Here is a 13024-nt window from a genome sequence, read left to right as displayed (position 1 = left end):
TTTATGTGATTTATAAGTCAGTCAAAATGTAATTAAAAAAATATAATATAATACACCTTTTTATACTTATCATTAAAAATTCACATTGGCCTTCGGATGCCAATTAAAGAATTTTCATAGAAAAAAATATATAAATATTTCGCGAACTACGATAAAAACAACCTTTTTGTTTTAGAGGCTAAAGACAACATATCAACGTATCAATATCTTCAGTAAAATGTACCTAAATTATCACTGTGTTTTTTCTAATATTTTTCACTTGATTTGTGAAAGGTATTTTAGTTTTTTTAACTTAAAATATAACCACTAACGTTTTTTTAATATATTTTTTTATAAAATTGTAAAAAATAGCATATTTTCATGTTATATGCTGTATGTTTGTAAAATTATTATGTTATTGAAATTAACATATATACAATTTAAGGTAATGATATTATTTTAATTATTTATCACGTTTTTCATCCGTTTGATTAGGAAAATCTAGGAAAATCTATGATCGATCAAAGTTTTTTTGTCAAGACAAGATATAATTTAAACTTATTTTTTTAGGTATTAGTCACCGACTTGAACAACTAGGCCATCGTGCTAATTATAAAAACATACAAGTATTTTTACACATAGATTAAAAATAGAAAAAAAAATATATCTATTGTACTACTTTTATTTGGCTAAAATTTTTTGCAGTTGATATAATATGATATACTGCGTATTGCACTTTAATTATAAATTGTGAATTTTTAAAGTAGATTTGGATCATTTTTATCAAGAGTTGATCAGTATTAAATTTTTTGCCCACTTTTAGTTTTATTAAAAATATATTGAATAATTTACTTAGATAATATTTTTTTTAAATAAATTAATTTATTGAACCCCAGTTAGTTTTTTCACTGCTAGTGAGAAAAAAAAATTAAATTTAAATATAAATATGTAATATAATTGTTCTAAAAAACTATCAATATATTTTAAATCAGAGAATCTCAATAGAATAATTTAATTTACCTTGCAAGTAGCCGCAAAAATTACATTTATACGTCTTAGCAAAAATATATTACATATTTATCCATTGATTTTATTTAAAAAATATGAATTAATTACTTAATAATAAATAAAAAAAACATATCTGTATATTAATTTAACTATAATTGAGAATCATTTAATATATCGATTTATTATATATCTGTGGCAGTTTTGATTGTTTTTATACATCAATAACAAAACGAAAATTTTGCTTAAGCTTTCTAATATTGCGCATAAAAACTGTTGCTACTTTATACTGCCGCCTTGGCCACTTGCATCAATTGCACTTCGACCAGAAGCGACCCTATATAGTGGGACATATTCATTAGTCTCATGCCTGCAGACGACAGGCGCGACAATTTGCCGAAAAAAAACTCTGCGGGTACCCCTTGTGGCACGGAGGATTTCCCGGACGTGGAAAAAAGCCACTAAGCTCCCTACTCGGTTATCTTCTTATAATTTATCTTGGCTGGTAGATTAGGATCAAGTTGTTCTAGGGCGGTTTCTAGGGCAAGCGTTCGGATCCCTGACACATGAATGATCGTTTTTCTGCCCGAGAAATAAATAATCTCTCTCTCGCCGAAACGCCTAGCCTAGCCTCGGTGAATCGAATGTTATTTTTTTATCTTATTCAATTCAAGAATTGCATTTTATATGACGAGATCGTAAAGTGACCGCAAGGCACCTCGAACCGTTCCGGTTCCAAGGAACCCGCATCTATTTAAAACCTTCTTCATGCACGAACAACCGCGATTGGATCCGCGGGTAATTGCCGGCGTCCTCCGCACCGCGTGTTGAAATTGACGTCAAAACCACCGATTGTCGTCAATGGAACGGAATGAATGATTTTAAGAATGATTGATATTTGATTCCATCATATACACAAAACGACTCTTGAAATATATATGTATTATACATTAAAAAAAAAAAGATAAAAATCACTCAACAACTTTTGGGATGAATTAATATTGATTGGATATGTGAATATGAGCTATTGAGAACTATAGTAATTAAAGAGTTTGCGATTTTTAGCCAGGATCTTCCCAAACGCAAAAATACATCTGATTAAGAAACTTAATCAAAATATTGTTGAAATAATATGTTTAAATAAATATCTGGGAAGTATATTTATTAATGAACAATTATTCGTTTTTTACGAAAACCACGGGGTTGTAATTTTTTAAATACCTAAAACCCTAATAATTTACCAAAGCATATATGCGTTTTAATATACTATACATAAAAAGCCCTTGATAAGGTGTGTAATAATGGTTTAATTAATAAATTATACAAATACAAGAATCCCCAATTATATGCTACGCTTCATTCGCTCACACCCAAGAGATTAAATTTTTCGACTTTTCTTTCAATAAAGAACACTAAAAACCTCGTAAAATCATATTAATAATCATATTATATATGTATACTTAAAACACAAGCATATTAACCATTGCTTATATTATTAAACAAATTATAATATTTAATCAAATATTTCTTAAAATAAAAAATAAAAAATCAAAAAAAGATTTGCCACTACATTTTTAAAGTGAAGGGTAGTAATATAAAAAAAATTAGCGTTAAATTTTTGATAATAAACACATTTAAAAATTTAGGTACAAAAAGCTTGCCGTTATTCAGACTTTTAGATATTTAACAGAAACATTTTAATGCTCAATATAATTATACTAATAATTAAAAAAAAATCAGGATAGTTTTCAAAGTTAAATAAATATTTCTAAAGCTATAAAAAAATAATTATATTCAAAGTCAACAGGATAGTAGTATTAATTAACAAAAATAGCATTAAATATTTAAGTAATTACAAAATAGTAATATATGATTATACAAAAAAACAGCTTTATTTTAATATGTATAGTCCGTAACGTCTCAGACTAATAACTATGAGGTTGCAGGCTCGAGCTCCGGCAGCGATACTCAAATTTTTATTTATTAAAAACGCGCTTTTATCAAAAAAACTGTTCCTAGCTGCAGTGATATCTATTGGTTATAAATTATATTACACATAATAATTTATAATTATTAATAAAGATGTCACCGATTCTCAGACTTTTAGTCTGCTGGTTAAAATTTACTTGTAGGTATTCATTATATCTGATTATTGCCTTACTCATTCGTTACAGATTAATCCCGTTGTAATACATTGGGCTAACGCCTGTCAGGTTACAACGGAATATTTAATAAAAAAAACTAAATATGCTAACTCAGTGCTAAGTTACAATTTTAACACTTAACAGTCATGATAATTTAAATAAAAAAAAATATTGCTAGTTTCACACCAGAAAATTCTAGAAAAATATTGCTGCATAACCAAGTATTGAATACTATGAGTCAAACAAACTCAAATAAAATGTATAAGCATATTTTGCTTTAAAGTAAAAGGTTCACCTTTCAACTGCTCCATATTTTCAACATACATCATAATTATGCTCTATTTGCGTTAAAACAGACAGTTCGAGAACTATCCATTTCATTATTAATAATAATTTAGAAAGAGATGGCAAGTTTGGATTTACGGGCCTACTATTAGCTCTAAAGCACACGGTACGGATACTTTATTTATACAAATTTAAAGAAACTATTTTTTTCTATAAATGTGTTCAAAAAATATACCAGCGTAATAATGGGGGCGTAAACCCAAACTTGGCGTCTCTTTCTAAATTTTAAATAATGATTAAATAGACAGCTCTAGAACTGACTGTGTTAACGTAAATAGAGTATAGCCTTGAATTCTTCATCTCTTTTTTGCTTATTTAAATATTAATAGTTTTAAGTTTTTTTTTCTTAAACTATCCTTTACTAACTTTGCATTATTTTGTATCAAAAATATTCAAAATTTTATTCAAAAAATATTTTTTTAAAGTTATATTTGTAAAAAATGTAAAAAATGTATCGGGTAAGAACAAGGGACGAAATCGTCACTTTCTAGTTCACTGTCGGGATCAATTATTGAACCATTTTTCTATTTACAGTGAGAGGGATTAACTTATGCTATTAAATCATAAAAAGCTAGTCCAGCTAATGATACAGCGTTTAAACTGTCTAAAAAATGTGTTTTTTTGTCAAAACGGGACACCACCGCGGAAAGCCTTTGAACATAATAAATCATTAACGTCTTTACATATATTAAAGCCTTTAAACATAACAAATATTCGCAGCCCTGCGGAAAGAAAACGCGTGCATTTGGAATTGCCCTCAAAACGGCTGTATCTAATCTGCTTTAGCGACCAACATCAATTTATATAAAAAAAATTCGCAAATCTTTTTTATATAATAGTTTCAACTTAAAAGAACGGAAAAATATATATCCTTTGAAGTATGGATATATAAAAATGCATGCAATTAAGAATATCTTCCTCTTAGACACATCTGAAAACTATATTTTTTAGAAATTTATCTACTAGCATTCCCATTTGAATTTTCACTTAGGAGTTTAAGGCATCAACTTGCACTTTAAAAGAGAGAAGGCTGACTCAACCTTAGAGTAACAAATATTGCATAAACCGCCGCTTCTCTCTTCGCACCCAGTGGTATAGATTTACGTCTAGAATCTAGAGACGCTTGAGAACATACCAACGAAAAACACAAGTACAGCACTGTCGAGCAGCAGCCATAAATACTAGTTTTATAAAGTTTTTTAATATCCCTGGTGGCATACATGTGCATCATGTGTTTGTAAAATATTATATTGGCAATTTATTCGTACATATGGTAAAACATAAGAGTGGATGTATTCTGAGATTTCATTGCAGTCGAAAAAATTAGAATAATGTTCATGTGCAATTATTACTTATAATTTATTTATAAAAACATTGATCTTCAATATAAACCAGAAGTTTGTGGTTTTTGGTTTATCACCAAACATAATAGCGAATTTTTATTAAATTAATAAAAAAAATAAACACAAACAAATTAAAGTTGCGCTATAGAAAATGTAAGCCATAGTTAATAATATACTGTAAAGGGAGGGATAACTAATTATTCGCCAAAATACATATGTTTAAAGGAGCTCAAAACATCGATTTCATTTAATCAAGATGATTTTTATATTATCCATTACTTTAAAATTTTACCAACTATTCGTAAAGTATTCCTTTATATTTTTATTAAAATATTTAAAAAAAATGTTCTTAAAAAACAATGAAGTTGTGCATTACCACAATGAAAGTAGTCAAAGTACTGCTACATTATCAAAATAATTGTGCACTATTCTGTTTTATGAAATTTTATTTATAAGAGTCATAGCTATGACAAATAAAATATTGAAAAAAAAATTGTTTTAATATCAGAAATTTCCGAAATTACTCATATTTTGAAGTAAATATCGTGCAGCTGTGAACTGGTATTTAATTTTTTATCTTAAATGATTTATTAAGGTAATATTTTTTAAGCATACAGTCAGTGGGTGTGATTAAAATTAAACTTCGTACTGACTTACAGTTTAAAAAAATTAATAATTAAAGTCATTATTTTTGAAAATATTTTTAACTGTATTTTTTGATTCTTAATATCTTTATAAATATAATAAAAAAATATCGTTTATTATTCGATACTAAATAATTGAAAAAAACGGATATTAAAAAACTCTAATTGTATGATCATAAGGGAATAACCTATTAGTTCAACTTTAACTGACGGACAAAATCATGTGGTTTGTTTTAATTGTACACATTTTTTGGCAGATACGCAAAAAAGTTGTTGCGTAATTCCCAAGCATTTTTAAATGTAGCTTTCATTTACATTAGTGTTGCCAACTTGTCATTAAGATTTACATATAATAATGGTGTGAGCAAAGTAAGATATTTTTACGCAAACGATAAGAAAATATAGTGAGTCTCTATTTCACTTATTGTATAGTAAATTACTTGATCTTACCGATGATATGCAAAATATCAGTGAAAAAATATCACTTAAAAACATATTATGGATCTGTTTAGTAAGAAAAATAAGCTGCAAAATACACTTTTACAGCCGTTTATTATGCTCAGGGTTAAAGTATAAATATACCTTTTTGAATCTAAATAATATATAACGTAATTAACGTAGTATCTCTACCTGCAATATTTTTGAGCAATTTCAGATAGGATCACTTAAACTGGATTAACCAACATATCGCTCGCGTATATGCAGAGCAGATTTTGACATATGAAAATTGCACATCTCTCCGCGCCTAATGGACAGGCCGGTCTGGGTTCGAACCCAAGAGTGTTTGCTCTGGCCAACTCGCCCATCATCCACCGATTACCCGCTTAATAACAGTCATTACGGTCATTTCATAGCCGCCATTACTCCGCGGGGGCGAAGATGCATTTACGGGTTGCCCGTGTTTAGATTTATTACTCGAAATCCATTCATCGGGGCCGCAACAATTACGCCGGCGGAAGCTCTCGATCCTTTTTTACCATCCATCATCCATTTGGTTAATATTCTAATTCGAAATCCATTTCTCTGTATAGTTTTGTTTTTAATTTCGTTATTTTTTTCATGGATAGAGCTCGAAGCGTGCTATAAACCATAATACGCGTAATGGCGCACTCGATCCAAATTGGCGAGAATGAGCAAGAGTAAAGGATTAATTTAGATGGATCAGTGTGACTCTGCATTATTTATATATTATACACTTACATGATCAAACATTGCTTATTTGCTTGTAATAAGCACAAAATGGCAACACTAATGTATTTTAAATCGTATGTCTTAAGCATCTACAAGTTTCAATGATTAAAAAAATATCCCGGTTTAGTACACAAGACAATCAAAAAACGAATCACATATTACGAAATAAATATAGTTAAAATAATATTGTACTAACCTTCATCGGTGGTGCATAATCAACAGCCATCATACAATCACTACCGACTCCAAGCTCAGTCTTGATCATCGGAGGAGCATGGTGGTAGAGCTGTCCCATCTGCGGATGGACTCCACTATCGCCCCTAGCACTATACCACGCCGTATACATTTTCGAAAAATCACTTATATCCTATTCAAAATTTGGCCACGATCCGGCACGTTTTAGTATTCACTTTAGCCAAAGAAACACTCTTGTCCGCCATGGCAATCACTAATAATATTTATATCAAGCGTACCAAATGCAACAATGATTATTTTATAATCCTATAAATATTTATTTATATTAACTATTATTTATTATATACATAAGTTATTTATGCGATCACGAGTTTAACATTATATGTTATTTCAATATTCTTCCTAAACATCGAACGATTCCTGGAACAAGAAAAAAAAGTGTCGGTTAAATTTTTGATGAAAAATTGCGATGAGATCAAATGCGAGCAGGAAAAGATGGGGGATGACGAAACTTTAGCGCTGTAACGATCAATTCGTCATCTAGAATTTTCTCGTTTGGGGGAGAGGAAATGTGAAAATGAAGATAGGGAACGTGGGTGCGTTTATATATATAAATATATTTTACTTCAATATTTAATTTAATATTTTATATTATTCATACACATATGCTTTATAATTTATATTGATTGATAACTAATTTTTAAATACAAAAAATACACTACTACAAAAATAACAGTAGCGTCTTATGGCACTAAAATATTTTGCAGATTATCTAAGGATACTATTAAGAATTCTGTGTAAGGATATACCCAGTGATTCTTGACTTTTGTGTCGTTTCGTGTCCCGAGACTTAAAAAATTAAGCCGAATTTTAACTTAAATATTTGCAGCAATAAAATCAAAAATAAAATAAATAAATAAGCAGCTTATTGGTTTAATATTTATAGTATAGCAATTGCAAAAGTAATTTACAAAATTAAAGATAATTAATATATTTTTTTCTGGGAAAAATAAGTTTCAGTCTTATTGCCAACATATTATCAATGACTCGACTATATAGCGTCTACTCAATGAAGCACCTTTTAAAGTTCCTAAGATGTAGTTTCAATAACCCGAAAATGCTCGGCGAGCTATAGAGTGCCCTAGAAAGTCGCGATCGCGTCCTCTTTGCCATTGCGGCCAGGAAGTCAGCGCTTGAGAACGCTCCTCTTGCACGAGCTTACCAAGCACAATATGTTTTCGGCGATAGTTATGAAGGATGCTGCTTTTCTATTTTAAGTGTGTACCATAACTATTTTTAATGTTACATTGTATAGTTATGTTACAGAAATTAAATACAATCAAATTTATTTTCGAAATTTTGAATAATAGGGAAAAAATTTAAAACGACTTTATCTAATTTAGATAGTTCGAAATCTGATACTAAAATAATTAATGATACTGATAATCATTGTATTAATATGAAAGATAATTAAACATACAACTTATAAACTACTAAAATATTTATTCGCTAAAAAAGTCAACGAAATTAATTTAAGATTTTGCAAAATACGAAGAATGGAATGGAATCTAAGTCTTGTATATTTTTCTTTGCTCACAAAGCCAACATCAACGGAAAGCTAGCAAAGTAAAAAACGAAAGTAAAAAATCTGATCCTGAAATGCTTTGATCTTTCTAAAAACTAATTTTGCACAGAGAAAAATATATTATTTATCCTTAATTTTGTAATTATAAAAAAATAGCATAATAAATTATGTATGATTATACCAATAATTAAACAAAAATTACCATTAATTGCTTAAACTTCTGTGGAATATTTAAGCCTTTGAGTAGTGAGTTTGTTTATCTACATTTGTTAATTTGTTAGTATACACCTGGAAATGAGTTATTTTAAGTATTTTTCCATTATTGTTGTTATTTATTTATTATTATTTTATATTGCATTTATAGTAAATTAGAGAAAAAATAACGATTCTCAACGATCTATTGCTTTGATTTATTTTACTGTTTTTTTTTTATTAGTATGCCTAAATAATTTATTCTGTTATTAAAAATGGGTAATTAATTAGAAAAACTTATATATTATTCGATTTTTATCGGTATTTTTATATGAATTCAGGGGCTCTCAATATTATTTATAAAATTAACAAAAAAATATATTTTTATGTTTATTTAATAATTTATTGGTATTATTTTTAATAAAAATCATTTATATTGAATTAAATTTAAAAAAATATTTTATAAATTTAGTGTTTTTTATTTTCAGTTTTTTAAGTTTTACATGTAAATATGTAACTCGGGTTTGACCACCGTACATGTACGGCGATAGCGCTCAAAGGGTTAAGTTATTGATTTTCCCGTACCATATACTTTAATCGTCTCTATATATAATAATACTATAAATCTTGTGTATTTATCTTTGCTCACAAAGCCAACATCAACGGAAAGCTAGCAAGTATTATCAACGTCAAAAATATTTATCACGAAAGTAAAAAAAATCTGAGCCCTAAATGCCCAGAAAAAATATAATATTTATCCTTAATTTGTAATATAATTTTAAATAGAGATGACTTATAAATGTAATGGTTTAAGAAAATGATAATTCTTATTTAATACAAAATGTAAATAAACATAAGTTTATCTATATTTTGTGTTTCATATTAATTTACATAAATACTCCAGTAACCAATTATTTTAAAATTTATAAAAAACTGTTTATATATATTTTTAAAAGCAAATGAAACTATATTTGTTAATGACAATACATAGATCGGAGCTGGATGATGACAGTCATAAGTGAATCGGCCAGTGCAGACGTCCTGGCTCTAACGTGATCGTGACCATTGAAGAGGTTACGAAACACTAAATTTAAATATCACTATAATAATTGTATTGTCAATGACACCCTTTAGTGATTTAAAGAAATGCTTTGTGACATTCAAATTTCTGCGAACAGTAATTCTTATCATTTAAAAAAAAAGCTTTGGGATAATAAGCAAATATTCGCTTATTAAATTATCTCAATTTTTTTATAAATATTAACAGGAATAAATTGGTTATTTAATAATTCTAAATTAGAGGTTCCTGCAATCCCTCAAATAACTCAGGAATAATCGAGTTAGATCAGCTGATCAACTAAGGTCTGATTTTTTTACTATTAACACATGACAAAATTTATTGAAGGCCTTCTCAAAATCCATTTATAATATATCAACTTGTACACCCTCATTAAGAGATTTTGTCACTTTTTTGGTGAAAAGCACAAGATTCGAGACAGTGAAACGAGTGTCAGGAAAATCATGCTGTTAGTCCGAAAAAATTTGCCGAAAGTGATTCAATATGAAATTATGGATAATTATTTAAAATAATTTAACAAGAGCTAACAACTAATCTTACGCACAATTTATCACTTTTTTATAAATATGGGTGAATATTGTGCATTTTCAAAAATCAGTAAATAATGATTTCTTGAGAATTAAATAAAAAATATGCTTTAGAGAAGCAGTGAGAATAAATATGCAAGCTTTTAAAATTAAATCAGCCTCAGAAGAATGTCCAGTCTTTAACTCGACATATTTAAAATTTAAGATCTGAGCGATTGTTAAAGACCAATTACAAGAATAATAAAGTGACAGATTTATATTTATAAGGTTTTATAAATATTTTGTTCGATCAAATATTTAGTGTCAAAATGTTTTTGCGTTGGGATCTTTATACATTATGTAATACATAGGAATGGTCCCAACTTATATCATTGTGGTATACTATGAGATTTTATTTTCTCATTATTTATATGTATCTTATACCGATATTTGTATACAATCACAATATAAAAGTCTAAATTTCATTAGTAGAAATCGGCGACGCGTCTAGCGCGTCGCTAATCGACGCCATCGTAAATCGAAGCGTGGCACCAGTTTAAAAAAGAATATCTCATCCGCGTTGTCTACCGTATTATTAATCAATCGAGCTCGGAGGTATAGAGTACCTAGTAGAAGTGGCACGGATAAAAAACACAAATAAAAACCTTTTAGTGAGCCAGTTAGCCGGAGCGTAAGCGCGGAAGTGGTTTTATTGACTTATCGTTACTCCGTTTTTTTTTTGGTTACTCCTTCGGCTTCTGTCTCGCTTTTTACTTGTACAAATTCAAGTGAATGAATCACTATCACCATTCAAACCACCGTTTTTTGTGGTCGGCTCGCCAAGGTGGTTGAACCGCGGACGGAGAATGAAAAAAAGGAACCGATTGACCCGAAGAGGAATTTAAATGTATTTAAATTTTGCGGATGTAAAAGGATGGAGAATGCAAAACTGTTACTTCATTCTAAATAAGCCTTATATATTATATGTATTATGATACTGAAGTTATTTATGTAAAAAAAAAATATACTGATCCAATAAATACGTAGTATATTCAACAAAAATAATTTTCACTAATTTTTTTTTTTTTTGAAGAATTCAATATGCAATTAAAAATGAGTGATATTATTTACTAAGAATAGTTAAAGCAACATATTTTTAATCGCATATAAAGATTCTTAATTAGGTTTCTAATATAGCTACAAATATGTACGAGTACATATGTACATTTAAATTGATAAAATTTTATAATATATATTAAGTTTTTGCATTAGAAATAAGCTAAAATTAACAGTTTGTAGTAGTTTTTCTTATTAAGATTAAATATAATCTAAGTTTAAATTCAGATTAATTAACTATGCATTATCTATTATGATCAGTCATGAAGGTGCTTTTATAATATTATATATTTTTAAAGCACGTGTTAATTTCCTTGAATATATTATATAGATATACAATTTGTTAGTAAATCAGTGGTGAAAGTCGATAACTAATACCCGAAAGATCTCATCTCAATCTCAACAAGAGATCTGAATTATTTATATATTATTTAAAATTTCGATCGAGTACTTAAGATTAGCTTTTCCTAGCAGTATTGTAATGATTAATTAAAATTAAAATAGATTGTTCAAATATGATTTGAATCCAGTCTTTCTGAAAACGTTTGTTTACTGAAAAAAATTATACATATACAGAATTGTCTATTTAGACATAGATTAAAGAAGCCACTACTAAAAGTTTTCACTGCGGATTATTTTTTTATACCTCAACTGAAGTCAGTACTATTGCGGCCTTCAAAAATTTTAAGAATATGTTATGTGGTCCACATTAAAATTTTACTAGGAACCGCTGTAATAGGCTATCATATAAGCAATATATATCTACCATATAAATAATACACACAATTTCCCGAGACGCGATTCGTGACGAAAAACGAATGCCCGCGCACGCCACGCCCAGTCGGATAATTCGTCCCCGCCCACTTCTGAATTTTCCGCGCACGACACGCCCACCGTGCGCTTTTTTGTCACTCCCACCGCTGGCATTTCCAATTTTTTGCCAGGTGTCCCCGACTTTTTGCGGTGGTATATTTTGAAATACAACGAACGAACTTTTTATCAGGAGCAAAAAATCGGTCGGGAATCCGCATTGTTTTATCTTGTAATTTATTACATTACACGTCCGATCTTTCGGTTTGTTGGATGTAACGAATATCGGTGTATAATACAAATACGTGGGCGTTTTGTGAATCGAGATGATTTTCAGAAAACTGTGGTTCATGTTGGATAAGCTTGTGTGTTAATATTATATTTTAAAATAGAAAGGGCGAAAATGTATGTTTTTCCTAATATGATTTAATACTTAATGATTGTGACATAATAAGGTACATTTTGATTAGAATAATATAAAATTGCTATTCAATAAAATATATAATGTATATGTAGTTTGTTACTGTATTGAATTGAAGATGGAAAAAAAGCAAATTAAAGCAATTTTTTATGCATTCAAAACGTGTGGTTAGCAGCAGAAATTTTTTGTAAACTTAATAATGAATTTGTTATGAATAATGATAAGAAACGTACGGTGTATAGGTTGTTTTATTTTTTTTGTGATATGGATTACGATCAACTGAAAGCGTTAGTTGAATTAGAACTTAGCACAGATTCGAAAGCTTGCACAAAAGTTTAGCGTTAGTAATATAACGGATAGAGATAAATACATTTAATAAAAACCGAAATAATCTGTATTACAAGGTTTGTTTTACGATTCCTTAACACAACATACACAATTTATTTTTCAATCGTATAGTAAGTACCATT

The 13024-nt window shown here is 28.7% G+C and overlaps 1 long non-coding RNA gene across 1 annotated transcript in view; it reads right to left on the bottom strand.

The window, feature by feature from the left end:
• Nucleotides 1-7037, bottom strand: part of LOC148232709 (uncharacterized) — a 101925-nt gene extending 94888 nt beyond the window's left edge. The window contains exon 1 of the long non-coding RNA XR_015810475.1: nt 6848-7037. This is a non-coding gene — a long non-coding RNA (uncharacterized LOC148232709). The remainder of the gene's footprint in view (nt 1-6847) is intronic.
• Between the last annotated feature and the right edge of the window lie 5987 nt (nt 7038-13024).

Source organism: Plectrocnemia conspersa, unplaced genomic scaffold, assembly GCF_051122295.1.
Source record: "Plectrocnemia conspersa isolate PC_06_02 unplaced genomic scaffold, ASM5112229v1 ptg000008l, whole genome shotgun sequence".
In the NCBI taxonomy this organism is placed as follows: domain Eukaryota; kingdom Metazoa; phylum Arthropoda; class Insecta; order Trichoptera; family Polycentropodidae; genus Plectrocnemia; species Plectrocnemia conspersa.
This window is presented reverse-complemented; position numbering and strand designations above follow the sequence as displayed.